The sequence below is a fragment of the Oncorhynchus clarkii genome, chromosome 18, assembly GCF_045791955.1.
Source record: "Oncorhynchus clarkii lewisi isolate Uvic-CL-2024 chromosome 18, UVic_Ocla_1.0, whole genome shotgun sequence".
In the NCBI taxonomy this organism is placed as follows: Eukaryota; Metazoa; Chordata; class Actinopteri; order Salmoniformes; family Salmonidae; genus Oncorhynchus; species Oncorhynchus clarkii.
Window position 1 is genome coordinate 44,774,831 of NC_092164.1, and position 12,975 is coordinate 44,787,805.

The following is a 12,975-nucleotide window of genomic DNA, read 5'->3' on the forward strand; positions in this document are numbered from 1 at the left end:
GGATATGGGGGGGAAGGGAGGAGGAGAGAGGGAGGGTTGAGAGAGGGGGGAAGATATGGATGCTCATTTAGGCTAGCCCCATCGCCAAGGGACCTCTTCTAGCTGTCCTTATAGGCCGCTTGCTTCACTTTGTCTCCTGTCTCTATTTTAAGGAGATGCTTTTAAAGCCTAATTGTTTTCAGAATTTGGGGACGTCTCTTTTCTTTCCACTTATCTTCAAGTGCCCATCGTGGACTCGTTCGTCATATCTGCAGATTCACATCTAACCAAAGGACACAGACAACCACACTGCTTTAAAAAAAAGTAGCACACCTCTCATCCTTTTGAAATAATGGCATTCAATCAACCTTAAAGGTACAGTATTTAATGCCACAACCTTCAGACAGTTCAGATTGATGCTATGATTGAAATGATTTCAATTTATACCTGACAAAACAGCCAAAGACTGTTTTGTAATTTGTATTTGATCATTATTATTATTTTTTATTTAACCTTTATTTAACTAGGCAAGTCAGTTAAGAATTAATATTGCTGTGATTGAGTATTGAAAGCTAATTTACTATTATAGCTCCAGAATAGAAATTTGTGGAGTCAAGTATGAATTGTTTCCTCCCATAACCAGGACAGTTAGCCTCTGTCTCTCTGCTCGACAATGAAATCGTAGTTCTTTTGCTGCCGGCCGACAGTAGGTACATTTGCTACTCAAACCGCTGCCGCCTATTTGTGCTGGCCAAAAGCCTTGTTAAAAATATGACCTGGGATCTGCCTTCGCTGCTTGTTAAAGGCAGCAACACAACAAAACAACAAACATCTCTCTCTCTCTTACAGATCATCATTCCACTGTTGTTGTAGCCTGGTTTTAAAACACCATTATGAGAGACGTTGTGTTATTTTGACCATCATTATTAAATGAGGCACTTGCTGTGCTGTTGGCCCCCTGACAGCAGCAACAGAATCACACACACACACACACACACACACACACACACACACACACACACACACACACACACACACACACACACACACACACACACACACACACACACACACACACACACACACACACACACACCAGATCCCAGCTCTGTGTTACGGACAACAGCAGAGTCAGAGTTATCGTTATGAAGCCCTAGCCAGTCCTTTCCCTCTCAACTGTGATTTGTCCATCATCTCTGCTTGTTGAGGATGATGGTAATGATACTTAATGTTCAGTCCACAAAGAGGATCTCCTGTAGATCATTTGTCATGGAGGAAGCGTGGGGGCTGAGCGAATACATATCAAGCTTTACATCTGTGGTTCAGACACATTCATACTTCCAGTATGGTGGTGGTGGTGTGTGTGTGGGGGTTATGGTTTAAATTGCTTTCCGTCCACGGTTAGGTTGGTCAGTGAAGACAGTTTTGGAGGGAGACCGGTAAACAAGGGAAGGGAGGGGAGGGTGATTTGGGTTGCTTTCTCCACTTCGTGGTTGTTGTTGTACAGTTCCTGGTTCCTGGAGAAGCTTGATTAGAAATGCAGGAGCCAGAAGAGCGAGGCATGGAGAGACAGACATGGAGGAGTGGATCACTTTTCAGCTTCAGACATCGGAGCTGTTTCCCTGGGTTGGGTCCCAAATGTAGCCCTATTTCCCATGTATTGCACACTTTAAAAGTAATGTACTATTTGGAATAGCATGCCATTTGGGCTGCAGACTAGGCTTCTAGGTTGCAGAAGTACTGCCAGATGCTCCTGAGGAGAACAGGTTGGGCTCAATTCCATTTCAATCCAGTCAATTCAGAAGATAAACTGAAATTCCAATGAGGAGAATTGGATTTAGGATTTCAGTTTGCCTGAATTGACTGATTTTAAATGATATTGAGCCCCACCATGGAGGACAAGTAAAGTGTAGGCAGTGGTGTAAAAAGTACTCAATTGTCATACTTGAGTAAAAGTAATCATACCATGTTGTGTTGCATCTATGTTGTTGTCATGTTGTGTTGCTACCATGGTGTGTTGTCATGTGTTGCTACCTTGCTATGTTGATGTCTTAGTTCTCTCTTTATGTAGTGTTGTCTCTCTTGTCGTGATGTGTGTTTTGTCCTATATTTACATTATATTTTATTTATGTAATTTTAGGGTGACGGGGGCTGGGAGTAGAAGTCTTAAAGTATTTGAGGGGGGGGGGGGGGGAGAATTTTAAGAACCCTTGAAGTATGTGAAAATGTTTGGCCTTACTGCTATTAGCCCATTGAATAACAATTCACTATAACATCTATTCCCCCCAAAATATCAAAAGGAAGTTTGTTCTGAAGTATCTGAGAGATATAAGAAAGAGCATGAAATATAGATTTTTTTCTTTCATACATGTATTTAACCCTATATTTTTGGCATTAAACAGTCTTCATATGTATTTATTTTCATGTTTTCAACTGATACCGGGGGACCTTCCGATGACTCCTGTGAGGCCTGTGGGTGTCCTAGATATGATAATATTAGTGTTGGGACGCCACAGACAGAAGTTGGCAGATCAGCTGTACCGACTTCAGACGAGTCTCCTGACACTTGTGGAGGTCGTAGAGCAAAACGGAGACCACCAACGTGTTCGTGAGTCTCGTCACTCCATAGAAGGGCTGTTCGTACGCCACAGACGCGTTGGTGAAAAGATCGATTTTCGTAATGTCTCATGTCCTGACAAATACAGCTCTAGCTGTCAGCTTTCACTGCAGATGTGGAAGTGCCACATAGGCAGATGTGGTGGATTGAGACGCACCCATTGAACAAAAATATAAACGTATCTGTAGGTGTCTGTTTGATTTCTGTGTGGAAGCGGACATCACTGCCACGGATGACTAGGAGTGGAAGGTAGGAATCAGGCGCAGAGAGCAGAGGGTTCAAGGAAAAATTTCAATTTATTCCGGCACAAAATGGCCATGCCCAAAACACAGGGCGGAAAACACTGACCAACCCAAAACACAGGGCGGAAAACACTGACCAACCCAAAACACAGGGCGAAAAACACTGACCAACCCAAAACACAGGGCGGAAAACACTGACCAACCCAAAACACAGGGCGGAAAACACTGACCAACCCAAAACACAGGGCGTAAAACACTGACCAACCCAAAACACAGGGCGGAAAACACTGACCAACCCAAAACACAGGGCGAAAAACACTGACCAACCCAAAACACAGGGCGGAAAACACTGACCAACCCAAAACACAGGGCGGAAAACACTGACCAACCCAAAACACAGGGCGGAAAACACTGACCAACCCAAAACACAGGGCGGAAAACACTGACCAACCCAAAACACAGGGTAACACGGTCCGGAGCACAACAACACCTCTCAAAACGTGAACACAAAATAATCCCGCACAAACAAGAGCGGGCTTCACAAACTTACATAGGCGAGCAAATCAAGAAAACACAAATAGGAACAGATGCAACTAATAAGACTAAACTAACAGAAAAGGAAAAAGGGATCGGTGGCGGCTAGTAGGCCGGTGACGACGACCGCCGAGCACCGCCCGAACAGGCAGGGGAGCCAACTTCGGCGGGAGTCGTGACAATCACATTACGGGGTTAAATATGAAGAGTAAATGTAATTGCTACAATAGAGTTAAGTATAAAAAAAAGTACAATTATAAATCATTTCAAATGTCTTATATTACGCGAACCAGATGGCAAAATTGTAGCTAAGGCGCTTTTTTCTTACATCATTCAGTCATGGCTTATTACTATTTGTTACTGTGTTACTGTGTGTGTTCAGACAAAACATATCTGCCCAACGTTTCAACATGTTAGTTCAGTATCACACAACACTTGTATTTAGTAATCCAACATTGCGATCAGTCACCCTGTAATGTATCAGTGTTAAAGTAATAGTAAATGTTTTCCTGGTATGGTACAATGACTTCAAACGTATATTTGTGTATTCAACTTACTGTATGTTTATTTACATTATCAGAGGGTTAGGATGATCTGTATGTGTCACAATGCTTCACTAGTATAGTACATTACCCCTTCTGAGTGTCCGAGTGTCACTCGTGGCACCTGCTATTTTTCATGTATTTTTACAAAATACCCAATTTTGACATTGCAGCTGGCCCATCTAGCGCAAATCGCTCAGTTCTGCCTCAAGGAAAAGACTCATTCCAATAAACGCCAACCTGCATTTGGAACTCAGATTCAGTCATTACTGAAGCCGTACTGAGCCACTAAATTACTCCTACTGAGACATTAAATTATTCCTACTGAGTCACTACATTATTCCTACTGAGCCACTACATTACTCCTACTGAGACACTACATTACTCCTACTGAGCCACTAAATTACTCCTACTGAGACATTACATTACGTCTACTGAGCCACTACATTACTTCTTCTGAGCCCTACATTACTCCGACTGAGACACTACATTACTTCTACTGAGCCTCTACAATACTCCTACTGAGACACTACATTACTCCCACTGAGCCCTACATTACTCCTACTGAGCCACTACATTACTTCTACTGAGCCACTACATTACTCCTACTGAACCAGTAAATAACTCCTACTGGGCCCTACATTACTCCTACTGAGCCAGTAATTAACTCCTACTGAGCCACTACATTACTCCTACTGAACCACTACAGTACTCCTACTGAACCAGTAAATAACTCCTACTGAACCACTACATTACTCCTACTGAACCACTACAGTACTCCTACTGAGCCAGTAAATAACTCCTACTGAGCCACTACATTACTCCTACTGAGCCAGTAATTAACTCCTACTGAGCCACTACATTACTCCTAGTGAACCACTACATTACTCCTACTGAACCAGTAAATAACTCCTACTGGGCCCTACATTACTCCTACTGAGCCACTACATTACTCCTACTGATTCACTACATTACTCCTACTGAACCAGTAATTAACTCCTACTGAGCCACTACATTACTCCTACTGAACCACTACAGTACTCCGACTGAACCAGTAAATAACTCCTACTGAGCCACTACAGTACTCCTACTGAACCACTACATTACTCCTACTGAACCAGTAAATACCTCCTACTGAACCACTACATTACTCCTACTGAGCCACTACATTACTCCTACTGAGCCACTACATTACTTCTACTGAGCCACTACATTACTCCTACTGAACCAGTAAATAACTCCTACTGGGCCCTACATTACTCCTACTGAGCCAGTAATTAACTCCTACTGAGCCACTACATTACTCCTACTGAACCACTACAGTACTCCTACTGAACCAGTAAATAACTCCTACTGAGCCACTACAGTACTCCTACTGAACCACTACATTACTCCTACTGAACCAGTAAATAACTCCTACTGAACCACTACAGTACTCCTACTGAACCAGTAAATAACTCCTACTGAGCCACTACAGTACTCCTACTGAACCAGTAAATAACTCCTACTGAACCAGTAAATAACTCCTACTGAGCCACTACAGTACTCCTACTGAACCAGTAAATAACTCCTACTGAGCCACTACAGTACTCCTACTGAGCCAGTAAATAACTCCTACTGAGCCCTACATTACTCCTACTGAACCACTACAGTACTCCTACTGAACCAGTAAATAACTGCTACTGAACCAGTAAATAACTCCTACTGAACCAGTAAATAACTCCTACTGAGCCACTACATTACTCCTACTGAACCAGTAAATAACTCCTACTGAACCCTACATTACTCCTACTGAACCACTACAGTACTCCTACTGAACCAGTAAATAACTCATACTGAACCAGTAAATAACTCCTACTGAGCCCTACATTACTCCTACTGAACCACTACAGTACTCCTACTGAACCAGTAAATAACTCCTACTGAGCCATACATTACTCCTACTGAACCACTACAGTACTCCTACTGAACCAGTAAATAACTCCTACTGAGCCACTACAGTACTCCTACTGAGCCCTACATTACTCCTACTGAACCACTACAGTACTCCTACTGAACCAGTAAATAACTCCTACTGAGCCACTACATTACTCCTACTGAGCCCTACATTACTTCTACTGAACCACTACAGTACTCCTACAGAACCAGTAAATAACTCCTACTGAGCCAGTAAATAACTCCTACTGAGCCAGTACATTACTCCTACTGAGCCAGTAATTAACTCCTACTGAGCCACTACATTACTCCTACTGAGCCAGTAAATAACTCCTACTGAGCCCTACATTACTCCTACTGAGCCACTAAATTACTTGTACTGAGCCTCACTGAGCTGCCCAGTGAGAGATAATTGTGACACCATCGGAGAGGGTAGAGCCCAGCATAAAGGAGAAGAGCTGCCGTCTCGTGCTAGCTGTCACAGTAGGGCTGGTGAGATACATCTGGAGGGGAGTGAGACAGAGCACAGCACTCAGAACACTTCTGTCTGAGGGTTAAGTTAATATAGAGCGTGGATATTTTTTACGTCAAGCTGGGCATTGATTCTCAAAAAAATAATTTGGGATTTAATGAGAGAAACACATAGGCATGCACACACACACACACACACACACACACATTCCCACGACGAGTCCTGTTCAACTCCGGCGCGACAGACATAAAGCAACATCTTTTCCGATTATATGATATTATTATCATGATGTCATTATCATATCATTCAAATGGAATATCCACAGAGACTGCTTGGTCCAGAGCACAAACATCCGCCTAGCGATTGGCTCAGTGTCTGCCTCATTATCATATTTATTTAAAGTATCCTATGACCCATTTCATTCTAGCATGGCCCTGGAAACATGATGGAAGAGGTCCGTATCTAAGGGTGGTCCTGTGGGAGGGCCAGGTATTAAACACTCAAGTCTGTAATGGGACAGTCACCTCACAGCGCAGCAGTCACAGGCATATCATTATCATTACTTTATAAACACCCTAGTGTGTTGTGTTTTTTAACATTCGGCAACCATTTACAATCAAATCTAGGTTCATTCAACACACAGTATATAATAGGCCTAGCTACACTTCTTTTTTTGGAGTACGACTACAGATACTGTAACTTGCTCCTCTTTCATTTTAGTTATTAAAGGTCATTATTCCTGTAATGTGTAATGAAACCCATGATAAATAATATGCTTGGTGGTTTAGTAATAGAGTTTGCAAAGCTGTGCTGGCTGAAGGGAAGGGTCAGGCGGTGCCCTGGTTGTAACCCGGCCAACCTAATGGTGCAGCACTGACTGATGCTCATTGCTTTACCAATAACACTGAGAGAGAGATTGGTTCGATTGTTAACGTTAACAGTGTAAATAAAAATACAAATGTATTTGATTTGAACCCCTTAATGGTGTGTGTGTGTGTATGTGTGTGCATGCTGTCACTAAACCCAGTCTAATATGGCCCCTGGCCCAGTGGCAGTAAACAGAGGGTGTATTACATACAGGCTTATTGGAAATATTTAATGCATCCCAAATGGCACTCTATTCACTTTATAATGCACTACCTTTGACCAGGAATGAGCTCCCTCCATTGGATACCTCTCAGAGTCTGCCCATGTCTTGTGTATTGATCGGTCTCTCGTGAATTTATGGTTCTATTTCTTAAATTTGCACAAAGGCAAAAACATCTCCGTTCACGTCAGTCATTGACTTCCTGCAGACCTGCTGGCTGCTGTTGTTTGGTCTGTCTAGTCTGTCTGGCTGTCTGTCTCTCCCTGTACTGTGTCTTTCTGTCCCCCTGCCTAGTCTCACTGTCTGTCCATCGCCCTGTCTGTCCCTGAGTATCTCTATGTGGCAGACAGTTAGTTTTCATTATAGATCATGTTGTTCTTCATGTAAAAGTTGATTCTCTGTGTTCCTCTAAGTTAGCTACCATTGTTGACAGCCCAGGACAGGACAAGGGACATACAGAGGCCAGGACAGCCACTCTTCTGCTTTGGAGAGAAAAGCTAGGGGAGAACTGATACAGTCTTAGAAAAAAAGGTGCTGTCTAAAACCTAAAAAGGTTATCCGGCTGTCCCCAAAGGAGAACCCTTTTTGGTTCCATGTAGAACCCATTTGGTTTCGGGTAGAACTCTTTTGCTTTCCATGTAGAACCTTTTTCACAGAAGGTGAAAAAACCTTTTTGAACCCTTTTTACTAAGAGTGTACTTGTTAACGGTGCCTTAGTCAAATGGTTGGGGCCTGTGGAGTGATAGTAATGAGATGTACTTGTCTGCTTTTTCCGAGCAGAGAGAGAGACAAAGAGAGATAGAGGGAGATATAGGGAGATAATGAGAGCGACTGAGAGCGAGAGAGTGAGAGAGAGAAAGAAAGAGAGCGAGAAAGAGAGAGACAGAGAGAGAGAGAGAGAGAGAGAGAGAAAGAGAGAGACAGAGAGAGAGCGAGAGCGAGAGAGAGAGAGAGAGAGAGAGAGAGAGAGCGAGAGAGAGAGAGAAAGAGAGAGACAGAGAGAGAGCGAGAGAGAGAGAGAGAGAGAGAGAGAGAAAGAGAGAGAGAATGAGAGACATGTCTGTAGGGACTTGGTAGAAGCTGTAAGGCCAGGAGATGAGGAGGAGTGCAGGATATATTCAGCCACAGAGTGGGTGTTGATATGGAAACTAATACTGCTTTGTTTCTCCTTATCAAGTTACCAAGACATAATCATGAAATAAATATCTCTTGTATTTCACTTAATTAAATAATCAAATTGATATTGTTTGTATCAGTTGAATAAACAGTGTTTGGCCATTTCATTGTATTGGGTTATACCTACATTATGTATCATGCTCTATTTCTAGTATGGATTGTAGGACATATTTGCATACATTACCAGCTTCACTGACATCATTCAGACAAGGCTATGTGAAATATCTTACCTCGTTGAGACGTGCTCCATTTATTCCATCTTCGGTATAGAAACATATTTTTTTAAAGTAGGAATGAAGCGCTTCAGTTTATTGAGTGAGGAGGGCACGCTTCCTGAACCATTAGGAAATGCAAATTTGTGCATGCCCTTTAGCTATAGGCTTCCATTATCTAGTGGGAATTTGCATTTGTTTGTTGCGAAGCCGTGCATTCACACCTAGGGTTCTCATGGTACCTTAAGCAACGAGGCATGAAGATTGTTTCTGGGAAAAAGCTCACAGCCAGCTGTGTCTCGGAAGTCAAGCCTCGCGTCCCAAATGGCACCCTATTCCCTGTATAGTGCACTACTTTTGACCAGGGCACCTAGGGCCCATGCATCCAAGATGTATCATCAAAACTAGTTGCGACAAACGGCAGGTATTGTCGAAGTCTCGCCAAACCAATCAGGATGACATTATACAAGCTCAATTAAACTTAATTAAACATAACACGAATAACCCTATCGGTACAATCTACAGAACGTCACCAATCTCCACATACAGTATCCTTGCGGGCTCTGATCAAAACTAGTGGCCTATATAGGGAATAGGGTGCTATTTGGGACTTATACCATATCTGTTCTTGTAGGAGTCGCTATGCTAATGACCTAGAGTGGGCGTCGATTCGTTGATGCGTTGAAGAAGTTGTAGATGCATCTCTCTCTCTGCTATTGGTTCAAAGTTTATCCTCCTCTGTCTGTCCAGCTGACATGACATCTTCAGTGTTTTACACTGTGAAAGAACATTACCGAAGAGTTAATGTGAACACCCCTCAGAGGGTCTTACTTTATCTGCTGCAATTTGTGTGTGTTTCTCTCTCATTCGCACAGAGTGATTCTGTCGTCCGTTTCCACCACACAGCTCTGACATTGATCATAATGGAAATTCATATTGTCAGCCAGAGAGTGGGTGTTGATATGGGAACTGATGCGGCTTTGTTTCTCCTTATCAAGTTACCAAGACATAATCCTGAAATGAATATCTCTGGTATTTCCTTTGATTGAAGGTCCAATGCAGATGTTTTTATCTCAGTATCAAATCATTTCTGGGTAACAATTAAGTACCTTACTGTGATGGCTTTCATTAAAGGCGGACTCAGCAATATGACGTAGGTGCAGAAAGTCAATAGCATGGTGGGTCAATTTCGACAACAGCTAAGAGCGTTGAAGTGCGAGGCTCAACTTCTCTCTCTCTTCTCTCTATGTTTTTGACTGCAATGGGCCTTTAAATAATGTAATTTATGTTGTTTGTATCAGTCGTACAAACAGTGCATGGCCATTTCATTGTATTGGGTTATACCTACATTATGTATCATGCTCTATTTCTAGTATGGATTGTAGGGCATATTTGCATACATTACCAGCTTCACTGACATCATTCAGACAAGGCTATGTGAAATATCTTACCTCGTTGAGTGCTCCATTTATTCCATCTTCAGACAGAAACACATTGAAAAACAGTTTAGTCAGCGGAGAGGGCCCATTTCCTCAATCAATACAGTGTGTATCATGAGTATTCACCCCCCTTGGATTTTTTTTTCACATTTCGTTGCGTTACAAACAGGGATTGAAATAGATTTAATTTTTTAAATTTTTTTAATTTAATTTTTAATTTAATTTTTAATTTTTGTTGTTGTTGTTGATCTACACAAAACACTCCATAATGTCAAAGTGAAGATAACATTCTAGATTAACAGGAGTAAAATGTGGCTTCACAAAATATAATAAGTAATAAGTCACGTGGAATAATTGTCATGATCTTTTCATGACTGCCCCTTTCTCTGTCCCCCGTACATACAACATCTGTCAAGTATTGCATTTCAAGCACAGATTTAAGTTCAAAGAACAGGGAACTTTTTAGAAAGCCTCATAAAGAAGGGCAGTGATTGGCGGGTAACAATAACAAATCAGACGTTGAACGTCTCTTTAAGCACGGTCAAGTTAATCATTGTGATGTGGATGATGTATTAAACCACCGAGACGCATCAAAGATACAGCCGTTCTTCTGGACTGAGCTGCAGGACAGGAAGGAAACTTCTCAGGGATGTCACCATGAGGCCATTGGTGTTCAAAGGCTGTGATGGGAGAACTGAGGATGTATCAACGACAATGAAAAGTGAAAAGCATAATACAAGTATACAAAATAAAAAAGTTACAAAATATGTAATGTGCATGCAACAAGGCACTAAAGCAACGCTGCTTCAAAAACACAGTAACATAATACACAATGCAATGCCTTATGTTTGGGGCAAATCCAACCCAACACATCACTGAGTAACTGCCTTCTTATTTTCAACCATGGTGGTTGCTGCTTCATGGTATGAATATGCTTGACATTGGCAAAGACTGGGGAGTTTTTCAGGATAAAAATGAATGGGATGAAGGCAAAATCCTAGAGGAAAACCTGCTTCAGTCTGGGAGAGGAATTCACATTTCAGCATGACATTAACCTACAACACACAGCCACGTCTACACTGGAGTTGCTAACCAAGAAGACAGTGAATGTTCGTCAGTGACCAGGTTACAGTTTTGACTTAAACATGCTTGAAAATGTATGGCAAGACTTGCTGTCTAGCCATGATCCCCAACATTTGACAGAGCTTGACGAGTTTTGAAAATAATCATGGGCAGATAAAACTCTTAGATAAGGTACTTTGACATAAAAATACCGAGTATTTTGTGTAGATTATAAAATGTGAAGAAATTCAAGGGAGTGAATACTTATGATAGGCACTGTATGTGTAAATGTATGCATGCCCTTTAGCTATAGTCGTCCAATATTAAGGGGAGTGTGAGTGTGAGCTGACAGCCCACTGTGTGTCTGTGTGTTAGTATGTGTGAGTGTGAGTATGTGCTGACAGCCCACTTTTTGTGTGTGTGTGAGTGTGAGGTGACAGCCCACTGTGAGTGTGAGCTGACAGTCAACGTTTTGTGTGTGTGTGTGTGTGTGTGTGTGTGTGTGTGTGTGTGTGTGTGTGTGTGTGTGTCTGTGTGTGTGTGTGTGTGTGTGCGTGTGTGTGTGTGCTGCCACCCCACTGTGCATGTGAGTGTGAGTTGATGGCCATATATGAATATGAGTGTGAGCTGATAGCCTACTGTTTGTGTGAGTGTGTGTCAGCCTGAGTGTGAGCTGACAGCCACTGTGTTTGTGTGTGTAAGTGTGAGCTGACAGCCTACTGTGTTTGTGAGTGTGAGCTGACAACCCACTGTGTTTGTGAGTGTGAGCTGACCGCCCACTGTGTGTGTGTGTGTGTGTGTGTGTGTGTGTGTGTGTGTGTGTGTGTGTGTGTGTGTGTGTGTGTGTGTGTGTGTGAATGTGAGCTGAAAGCCAACTGTGTTTGTGAGTGTGTGCTGACAGTCCACTGTGTGTGTGTGTTTGTGTGTGTGGTTGTGTGTGTGTGTTTGTGTGTGTGTGTGTGTGTGTGTGTGTGTGTGTGTGTGTGTGTGTGTGTGTGTGTGTGTGTGTATATGTGTGAGTATGGGTGTGAGCTGACAGCCCACTGTGTTTTTAGAGTGTGAGCTGACAGCCCACTGTTTGTGTGAGTGTGAGCAGACAATCCACTGTGGTTGTGTGTGAGTGTACTGTGTTTGTGTGAGTGTAAGCTGACAGCCCAATGTGTGTGTGAGCTTGAGATGACAGCCCACTATGTGTGTGTGAGTGTGTGTGAGCTGATATCCCACTCTGAGAGTGTGTGTGTGAGTTGACAGCCCTCTGTGTGTGTGTGTGTGTATGTGTGTTTTTGAGTGTGCGTGTGATCTGACGGCCCACTGTGTGGTTGTGTGAGTGTGGACTGACAACCCACTGTCTGTGTTTGTTTTTTATTTTTTATTTCACCTTTATTTAACCAGTTAGGCAAGTTGAGAACAAGTTCTCATTTACATCTTATCGATGGCGGTTATGATATCGTTTAGGACCTTGAGCGTGGCTGAGGTGCACCCATGGGGAATCTCAGACGATACAAAAGAGAGGTTGAACAGGCTCAGCTGATTTGTAGGGTTCCTGATTTTGCAGGTTTCTCAGAACATCAGCTATCTGGATTTGGGTGAAGTAGAAATGGGGGAGGCTTGGGCAAGTTGCTGTGGGGGGTGCAGGGCTGTTGCCCAGGGTAGGGGTAGCCATCTGAAAAGCATTGTG

At 42.7% G+C, this 12,975-nt stretch overlaps 1 protein-coding gene across 2 annotated transcripts in view; it reads left to right on the forward strand.

Moving 5' to 3' along the window:
* LOC139372662 (KH domain-containing, RNA-binding, signal transduction-associated protein 3-like) overlaps window positions 1-12,975 on the forward strand; it is a 146,373-nt gene that overhangs the window by 16,525 nt on the left and 116,873 nt on the right. The gene's annotated exons all lie outside the window — the stretch shown is intronic.